At 41.7% G+C, this 10,414-nt stretch overlaps 1 non-coding gene across 1 annotated transcript; it reads right to left on the reverse strand.

Moving 5' to 3' along the window:
* Positions 1-4,192: 4,192 nt before the first annotated feature.
* Positions 4,193-4,265, reverse strand: TRNAA-CGC (transfer RNA alanine (anticodon CGC)). The gene has a single exon. It is a non-coding gene; the product is annotated as a tRNA-Ala (tRNA).
* Positions 4,266-10,414: the final 6,149 nt, after the last annotated feature.

A 10,414-nucleotide genomic window follows, 5' to 3' on the forward strand; every position in this document is an offset into this window, starting at 1 on the left:
CTCTGCTGGATGTCTCCAGTCGTTCCCTAACTGCTGTTAAACTTATGGTTAATGTCATATGGTTTGTTAGCAGCTTTTTGTCTGGTATTGTTCTGAAGTTGTTTCATGTGGGAGTACGCTGTCTTCCCAAATAGATTGGAATAATCGAAAGAGCCGAGGACCGGCAGTCAAAAGAGCGGGTTTCTGGTTCTTGTTCTGCCACTCTGAGCGTTGTGACCCTGAATCAGTAGCTTGACATCTCCGAACCGCAGCCTCCTTAACTGTAAATTGAGGATGGCGGACTACATGCTCTCTAAGGTTCCTCCTACCTCTGACAGTCTGTATTTCTATGACTGTGAACTCCTTGAGGGAAGGGTTCTTATACTTCTGTACCCAGAATCTGGAGGAGTGCCTAGAATGTATAGTAGGGCCCCAATACATATTTATTGAATGAATGGCTGAAGGCGTCCCTCACAACACAGACCCCAGAAATGGCTCCACAGGAGATTCTCAAGGAATATTTGTTGATTCATCAGTGCGCTTCTTAATCAAAGTGCTGTGTACAGATGTAGAGAACAAACGTATGGACACCAAGGGGGCAAAGTGGCAGGGGGGTGGGGGTGGGGGTGGTGTGATGAATTGGGAGATTGGGATTGACATGTATACACTGATATGTATAAAATAGATAACTAATAAGAACCTGCTGTATAAAAATAAATAAAATAAAATTCAAAAGAAAACAAGACAAAAACAAAATACTGTGTACAACATTTAAAATCTAATTTTTCTCCTAACGAGCAGCACAGTAATGCTTGTTGTAAGCAATAGTGCAAGCGTGGAGATATAAACAGACATACTTCTGTTGTAGTTTACCTCCAGAAATCTAAGTCAGAGACTTCTGTAATTGAGTCATTAAAATTTTTAAATAACTGAGGCTTTGACGTTGACTCTTTAAGATTGTAAACTACTTAAGGTAAGAGACCATGTTTACCTAAATCTTAGTGTATGGGGGTCTAACAAATTATTCTCTTGTTTGGAAATTATGGTAACAAACTTTTGGGAGTGTTTATTATTAATTTTTCCCTGTTGAAAACCTGTGTCAATCCTATCTATGGAAATCTTTCTGAAATGTATTACATATTTCCCTGCCTTAGTAAACAAAGTATGTGAAATCTAATCTAATCTATTCTTGATGCTCTGTTATATCATATTCAATTTTTGTCCTATGTTACGGATCTACAGAAATGGTGAGACAGTGAGCTGAGTCTGTACTGGGCCTACTACACATCATGAAACTTGCTTTCTTCAAAACAACAACAGGAATCCCCTGTAATGATTTGTCCCTTCCTCTTTAACATATGATATAGAATGCATAGATGCATGCCCTCCTGCTTTAGTCTGCTTTTTACAAATTATAATTCTGGGGTCAAAGGCTAAATTAGCCCTTCCTGGGATGTTCCTCTGGTTTTAGCACTACTAACTTCAACCTCTCAGTCGATTTCAACCCACTCTCCAGTTGACTTGCTTTAACTTATGTTGCAACACAGTGATCACAAGAGTCCGCTCGGCGTGGTGGAATGGGCATAGGTTGCAGAGTTCGATAGTCCCAAGTCCAAATTTTAGCTCTATTACTTACTAGCTGGGGGACCTTGGACAAGCCGCCTTACCTGGCTGAGACTTCACTTACAAAATGAGGATTAAAAGCTTAACCTCGGTCGATAAGTGGATGAATAGATAGATCCATGTGATAATACAGGTATAGTACAATGCTAACTGTAGAATATAAGTAGTCAGGATACTAGTGTCCACTATAATATTCTTTCAGCTTCTCTATATGCTAGGGAAAATATAACCTTGGAAGGTCTTTGAGAGACTAGAGATAAAATAGGTAAAGCTTCTGGCACGTTGTAGGTATTCACATTATCCTGTGAACCTTAAGGCTATTTCTTTTAAAGGCCATCAAAGCCAGGTTGGTTGGTTTGTTTGTAATAAACATAAATTAATGTTTTATTACCAACGTTTGTAGAACAGTCACTTTGCTCTAATTACTGGTGATATAGTGATGAGGGCAAAATTTTTGCCCTCATGACCCTAATCCAGTTTTGTTTCGGTTGTGAGTTCATTGCCAGGTTTACCACGATGCCAGCATTGGGAACGCCAGATTATCAAGGTTTCACATGATTCGTAAGTTTGAAGGGGCCATATGCTCTCAGAGGGTCTCCTTTAACCTCACAATCTTGGCCCCAGCTCAGTCCTCCTTCAGCCTCCCTTAAAACAGGTCCACGTGGAGGGTATAAGAGCTAAGCAGTGTTCGGTGATGGCCAGAGTCCAGCAAGAGACCTGCCACAGGCCCAGGAATTCTCAGACACCGATTTGCCTTTCCATTTCCCAGGGCTTAACCTCTGTCGTTTGGCCTCCCCAATTACAATTACATTTCCAGACCTTTTTTTTGGCCTTACCCTCAATTCCCAGCCTTGGTAATGGCTCGTATTTCCTGGATGTAACTACAGGAGCTCAAATTCACTTCTGAAAAAAAAGTGTTCAAACTTGAGCTTGCAGCCAGATCTACCCCAGATTTAAATTTCACAGTCATACTCACACACACTCATACCATTTCTAATTTACCATTGTAGGGAAATATCATGCTGTATTTACTTTTCTTGTTTTCTGTTTGATACTAGGCAATGAATTGACTCTTCTTCAGAGGAAAAAGGCCAACGGTATCCTGACAACCGGAAACAATGCCAGTCCCTCGGCTGATAGTCTGCATGTGGAGGAACAACATTTCCCCCACAGATGGAAGGGAAAGTTCACCTTCCTCGGCATAACCGCTCCTATGGCAAAAAGGTCATTTAATCCCGTGCAAGCAGCCAGATAAGATGAAAATATAAAGCAGGGTTCTGTGTGCTTCTAAATCATCTGGGGTTTATCAGACGCCCCTACACCACTCAAGGATGGGAAACCCTAGGACAGTTAAACAGACACATCAAAGAATGAAGGATGGATCTGCCTATTGTCCTTTTGTATATTTTCACAGATATGATTTAGTTCTTGACTCTAAAATGAGAATAACAACAGGTTATCTTTCTAGGAACAGTTGTCTTCACAACTGAAGCAGCCATGATTCTGAAATCCAGGGAGAAGTTCTCTCTTTCTCACTTTAATTTTGCTGCAAATAGAACTTGTAATATTACTGATTACTTTAACACATTCATAGTGTCATTAATACTGAAAAAAAGTTTAAGCCTGCTAAGTTTCCTCATCCCTATGCTAATATTACTGTGGATTCTCAAAACTGAGGCAATATATCCATTCACACCATTTTTCCGTAGAATTTGATCTTCAGGGCTGCTTGAATCCAACAAACAGGGGTTAAAGTAACGGTAACACACAGTGCAATTTTGTGACCTGACAACAAACCTCTTGATCTGAGAAGGAAGGGTCAAGTTTTCAGGACTACCTGATAATCCCAGTTAAACTGTCTCCTTTTAGAATCTCTTGCATTTGTTTTAAGACTTCAGTCTTCTTACAAAGGGCTTGTTCTTCCCAAAAGCCCTCTGAGATAGACCAGGCATGCAAATATTATTACCCCCATAACATTGATGAGAAAACCTCTGAGATTCAGGGAGTAAAGTGATGTTCCCAAGGTCACATAGCAGGTCAGCAATGAAGACAGGACCATAACCCAAGTCATATACCTCCAATACCTCCCAAACTAAAAAATCCCAACAAGCCATGTGGCAGTGGTTTAAAACCTAAATGTCATAGGCAAAAACTTTTGAATGTTATCCAGATGTCTTCGAAAGCCTCACGGGAATCAATACTCACCTTAAAGAGCCAGGCATGAAAAATGACACGTTATGAAAAACATGCCAATTGGGGATTTACTAGATGAGAGAGAAAAGTTGGGGACAACAGAGGCAGGGCCAGGTTTCAAACAGAATATTTCCGGTGCTCTTCGATTCACTGCAAGCAATGACCTTTGCACAAGACAGAAAAGGTACAATGCTGGCAGTAGAAAAGTGAGTTTGTGTCACACAGTTCACTCAAAATTTGTGAAAAAACTGGAAGACATTTTGGAAATCACCCCTGCAGTCTGACTTTTTAAAAAATGTTTACTTATTTAGGCTGTGCCAGGTCTTAGTTGCGGCATGCGGTCTTCTTAGTTGCGGCATGCGGACTCTCTTAGTTGCAGCACGCACGAGGGATCTAGTTCCCCGACCAGGGATCAAACCCGGGCCCCCTGCATTGCGAGTGCAGAGTCTTACCCACTGGACCACCAGGGAAATCCCTGCAGTTTGATTTTAAATGTTTGGAGAACCTTTTCTTCCTTGTGAGTGAAAAACCTAAGATGGTTCAGGGGAAGTCTCTCTGTTCTACTCATCATGTTATCAGGAAGGTAAATGAAGCAATCAAATCAAGTCCACATGAAGTAGCCTTTGAAAGCATCTGAATTGTACTTCCTCATGCCAGCAGAATCTGACAGCTAATTATGGAGACCACGGATGATACCAAACTCAGAATTTCTCAAAATGTAGTCCTAACGCCTGGGTAGGGAACCAGTCATTACAGGAAATTCACAGCTTCCCTCAGGAAAGGTGGTTCCATGGGTCAGAGTCAGGCCTCAGGCTTGGAATTAGGGGGTTCAGGTCTGACTGAGGCCCTCTTCTTCCTGCCCAGCTTTTACAGACGAGAGAAGCACTAAGTCCCTCAAAGGAGAGCTCCCCACAGGAAGGAAAAGTTAGCCTAAGAGGGAGCTAAACCAATGATGCTGAGTCGCCAGAATCCCTCCACGGGCCACCCAAGCAGTGAAGAAGTTCGTGGAGAGAAAGAAAGAAAGAAAAGACCCACAGCCGTGAGCAGAGCCAGCTGGGAGGGATGTTATTACTTTATTTCTGTTTTCTTAACTGTGTGTGTGTTCATGTGTGTGTGTGCACGTGTGCGTGTGCATGTGTGTTGAGGAGGAGGGAGGATTGATTGCAGAAAATGTCTGGATCCACAGCACTCAAGATGGAAACTTTTGTTGATATAACTTCTCCTAACTTTCCTACACCTTCCTTCCCTTCTACTCCATTTCCCCAGTGGCTATCAAGAGCTGTATATATCTGACCACAAAACATCCAGTCAGTTCAAGTCAAAAATGCAGCCAGCCATCTGGATTGACTCAAACTCTGTCTACACACACCAATTGGCTTGGGGGTAAAAAAATGTAATTCAGTGGAACAACTGGTTATTTTTAAAACAACGAGTTGAATTCAGACAACCATCCAATTAGTTGATTTCAAAATGCCTGTTTGGCGACATGAAAAGGGTTATTTTCAAAGGGCCTTGTGTGTGCATAAACAACCTGAATGCTATTAAATTGACGAGCTATTTTGGAATCAAGGAGATAAGGCCAAAGCGGCTGGACTCTGTTTATAAAGGGGAAACGTGTTAGGGTAGCAGAGTCCATCAAGCACTCCAGAGGGTGACACCTTCTGTTGGAAGGATGAAGTCTTTCACTTGACAGCAGCATAACCATACCCCTCTTTGTAGAGGCAAGCACCTCATTCTTTTTTTTAGGGAAGCCTCCTGTGTGCCTTCTTCCTGGACGTGCCATGCTAGCCAGAAGGCCAAAGATTCAAATAGACCCTCAAAGGCAAATGAGCTTCGGTTAGCTATTGCCACATAACACGTTTCCTAACGCACACAGTGATGTCAACTCGATTCTTTCTGCCCTGTTACGGGTTTCAGTCTCACTACATACAGCAAGGAAGCCTCGTCTGAGCCATCTGACCAGATCCATGAAGAGTTGGGTCAGTTTAAACGGCACAGCTGTATCTCCCTGAGCTTTTCTCCCCCCTGAAATGTGAAAGTTCTTTCCCCGTGTCACATGGCTAAGAAATGATTTAAGAAAAAAAGGGGGGACGAAGGTCTCCTCCTGAAGAGAACTTTATTTGCACTCCCCATGCTTTGTCATAAAGGGCATTCAACTGTGTTAATCATATAAGAAGTTTTAGAGAAGCTCTCTTTTTCACATTAGGCTTAAAACATCACCCCTGAGGGGGTGCTGATGGCCCCCTTAGAAAAGATTTCTTTGACATCTAAGACACAAAGGACTTCAGCAAACGTTCTGAGTTAAATGAGTGGTGCCTAAGTGCTGACTCTCCATCCCCAGTGACAAGCATTTACTAAGTGAAACTTTTGTTACTGCAAATGTCTTACTTGGGTGTGTCTTAATCCCGAATATTGTGGAGGTTTTGTTTTATTGTGTGTGTGTGTGTGTGTGTGAGTGTGTGTGTGTGTGTGTGTGGTGTGTTTAAAAACATTTATTTTATCAGAAAGGATTCTCACAATGGAAGCATTCATTGCCGTGGCTGTGGCTGAGCCTTTACGTTTCAGACTGGTTAAGCTGCCCCAGGTAGAAGTGTTTGCACAGCTACAGAAGTATAGAATCACAGCCCCCGAGTTGGAAGGGGGCCCATTAAGTCAGTCCTTGCCTTCAGGCATCCAGGCCAGAGGAATAGCCACCCTTCTCTTTAAGATCTCCAAAGACAAAAACTCCACATGTAGTTCTTTTATTGTAAGAAGTGTGAACTGTAAAACATATTTACAAGGGAACGATATTATAATCCATCTTTAAATTATTTCCCTTTTTAAACATTCGCTTTCCCAAGCTTTAAAAAAATTAATAAAGTTTCCTTTCTCCTGTGACAAAAATCCATTCAGTAGAAGCATTTCTCCTCTTTTTGAGAATCCACATGGGACATTTCTCTCAGGAAATTCTACCAGAAATCGTTACGTTTCTCCTAAAAAGCAGGTTTGCTTTTATCTTATAGATGCTCTGAATCAAGAGATGTTTCCTTTCTCCCTTTGACCGTTGGAAAGCTTAGAGCCAAATGTGTAATCGATGAACAGGACCCTATCCTAGCTTCACCCATTTTCCTTCCCTTATTTTTTCTTCATCCAAATTTCTTCACTTAGTTGTGTTTTTTGTTGCTGTTTCTGGGCTTTTTGGATTGGTCTGTTTTGATGTTTGTAAGCAGTTTCGTGAAACAATTAAGATCAGCAGAGGCTCTGGATCCCAGCTCCACCTTTTCCTAGTTTAACCTCTCTGAGTCTCAGTTTCCTCATCTGTAAAATGGAGATAACAATTGTACTTTCTACCTCAGGGGGTCGTTGTGGGCATCAAATAATAGAATACACGTAGAGTGCCAAGCTGATAGAAAGCACTTTCATTATTAATATTATAACCGTGCTGCCTTAAATCATTTTGGGAGCAAGCAGGGCAAAAAAATAATTACTTATTCCCCAAATCAAAATTTCAGTCTTTTATCCCGCTTCTCCTTCTGTCTTTTGTATGAGTTGTCTTTCAAGTGAAATCATTTCATGTTTCACATTTTGATGGAAACTCCCTCTACTACCTTACAGGAGAGTGCTTCCCAAACTTGCCTGATCTTAAGAATCAGCAGAAGCACTTATTAAAAATACAGATTCCTGCTCTTGGACACCTAAAATTATTGCGTGAACGAGCAGTCCAAGCTTCGATGTTTCTGGGATTGACATGTTCTCTATTGGCTTTGATCATCAGCTTTTTGTGCAGTATATGCCACATTGTCTACACTTTCCTCCAAGAATCTAATCACAAACTTCCAAACTTGTTTTCTATGTAGTGAGTGCCCCACTAACTTTTTTTGGGGGGGTCTCATATTTTTCCTTCAGTGACTTTTTGCACCACTTATTTTTATTCTTTTACTTCCTGTCCTGCCACGTGTTCGAGCCTATCTTTTTCCAACTCCCAGGTGCCCCTAATAGCACGGCCTTCCCTACCCATCACCGGCAACACTCCTTTGGGTGAAGTATATCAGAGCTACGGTTGTTTGTTTGTATCTTTTTGTGACTGAAGGTATATGGACATTACCAGAAAAACAGTTACTCGGTAACCATTCCAACCCCTTCTTTGGGGAGAAAAACATCTGCTGCCTTCTTTTATTTTATTGGCCTGATTGATGGCTCTACAACACAGCGAAGAAGCAGCTCCGCCCACCACAAGCTCTTCATCCTGCTGGGGAAGCCATACATAGTTGAGAGACCAAAAAGTGCAAGAAAAAAAGAAAGATTGTATCCGCCTTCCTCTGTTTTCCATGGATAAATGCCAAATCCCTCATACTTAAACTTTTCCCCCTTCCTTTACTTTGCCTCCCAGTTTTCCTTTGAATGAATGAATGAATTGTCCACCCCTCCAAATCGTCTCAATAATCTACCTCTATAGCTCATTGCAATGTTTAATCACCTTGACGAAAGAAAGGAAGAAAGAAAGAAAGAAAGAAAGAAAGAGAAAGAAAGAAAGAAAGTCTTGCTTACTAAAATCCTAAAAATCTCTCCTGCTTTATCTTAAGACTATTTGGGCTGTTTCCCCTCGTTACATGTGTGTTGCTAGGATAGTACAAGTATTTTCAAGATGAATTCTCTGCCAAAAGACCTTGCCACTGAGTCATCACCATCCTCATCTTTTTAAAAACACGAGCAAGTCTCAGCAGCGCTTCATTCACATTAGTAAACATTACCTAGGGAAAGAAAGAACAGCCTTCAAGAACATGACATCATCATTAAAAAGAAATGTTTACTGAGTCCTTACTCAGTGCACAGTACTGTTAGCCCTACAGATATAATAAGCACCTGCGTTAGGCACACCTGCACACACACGTACTCCGGTGTGCTAAATCCAGAGAAGTGGCTCACACTAGAAGGATTATCGGAATTCCAAGGAAGGAGCAATTCTGCCCAAAGGGCCCGGGTGGTCACAAAAGGTAAGACTCCAAGCCCTGAAGAAAGAGTAGCAGAGAGCCTGAAAGAATTAATGCGAACAAAGACCAGGAAACAGGAATGAAACTAGTTTGGGGGGAAACAATTAGGAGACCGTTTGACGGGAGCAGACAGTTTCTGTAGACTGGAAGACGAGTGGGAGATAATAATGGAGCGGTAGACCTTAGTCTGCTTATAGAGGGCCTTGAATGCTAGGCTAATTAGTGTAGCCTTATCCTATAAGCAATAAGGAGCGCCACAGTCACAGATAAAAGAAAGCAGGAGAACACTGGGGCTTCTGGGTACCTTAAAGGAAAGGAAGCAGGGACGCTGATTACAAGAACTTTGTGAAATGGCTTGAGTTTGCATAACTGTTCTCCGTATTGGTGACTTTCTTATTCCCTTGAAGTAGCAACACTGTTTGGGAGGACAGCAAGAAGAGGATAACGGGAGAGATTACAGCCTACCCCAAAGGAAGTGAAGAGGACCCTAAGAAATGGAATAAGCGGTGGTGGTGGTTTTAAAAGTAGAAAAATAGATAAGGAAAATCTCCGAGGCTCACAGAAGGGATAAGAAATGCTGCATATTTGGAACCAGCACAGGACTGCAAAATGCCTTTGAGGGCTTTGTAAGGAACCCTAGGTATTTTCCTACCAGCCAAACTTTTTCAATAGTATACCTCATGCTAATTTAGGGAAGGGGACTTAAATTGGCATTGTTAAATGGATGCACCATTTTGTGAACCCCAGAGAACTCCGAGAATATTCTCTAAATACTACCTTGTTGAACTAAGTGCGATTGACTAGGTATGAGGTAACATCTTAAGCCCCCTAATTTGAAAGCACTGCTTAGGCCACAGTGGCTCCCCACTTCCTCACTCAGATTTGATGCAAACGTGAAATAAAATTCTTTTCAGTCAAGAGTTGATTGTGCCCTGCTAAGACAAGCAGTTGATTTGGATAATCAAGTACTGCTCTCTGCTCTCTTCCGAATTCAATATGGCTTCAGTATTGTGAATGGGCAGTTGTCTGTCCAGGACCACTTGGAAAAAGCTTCTGTCTCCACTGATCTTCATTTCCAGCTGAGCTGCTCTCTCTCGGTTCTAAATTCACCCCTCCCCCCTTTGCAAGTAGGGGATCACCAATGTTTACCTGACAGGGCACGAAGTGATTGGGAAAGACCCTGTTACCTCCTTCCATCCGCTCTGCCCATTAGTCAAGAAGACAGGAAACACTGCTTTCCTCACTGACTTTCATGACCATTTTGCACAGGGTACATACTAGATATTCAATGGTATTTGCTGAACAAATGAATGAATGAATGCCGGGCACTATCCTAGGTTCTGGGCATTCAGCAGTAAAGAGGAAGAAAATATACAAAAATCCCCACTTTTATGGAGACTATATTGCAGTGAGAGAAAAGAAGGAACCATAAGGTTCCAAGTTATATCAGACACAGCACTGAGCACATGGTAAGAACCCAATAGATATGCGGTGAAATGGGACACTCTAATATAATAATGCATCTACTTTATGTTTCTCTGCCTCCTTAGTCTCATTAAAAAACTTATTATCCTCAAAAAGTTAAGCATATAATTACCATATGATCCAGTAATTCCTTTCCTAGGTATATGTCCAAGAGAATTGAAAGC

This window comes from Physeter macrocephalus, chromosome 21, assembly GCF_002837175.3.
Source record: "Physeter macrocephalus isolate SW-GA chromosome 21, ASM283717v5, whole genome shotgun sequence".
Taxonomy (NCBI): Eukaryota; Metazoa; Chordata; class Mammalia; order Artiodactyla; family Physeteridae; genus Physeter; species Physeter macrocephalus.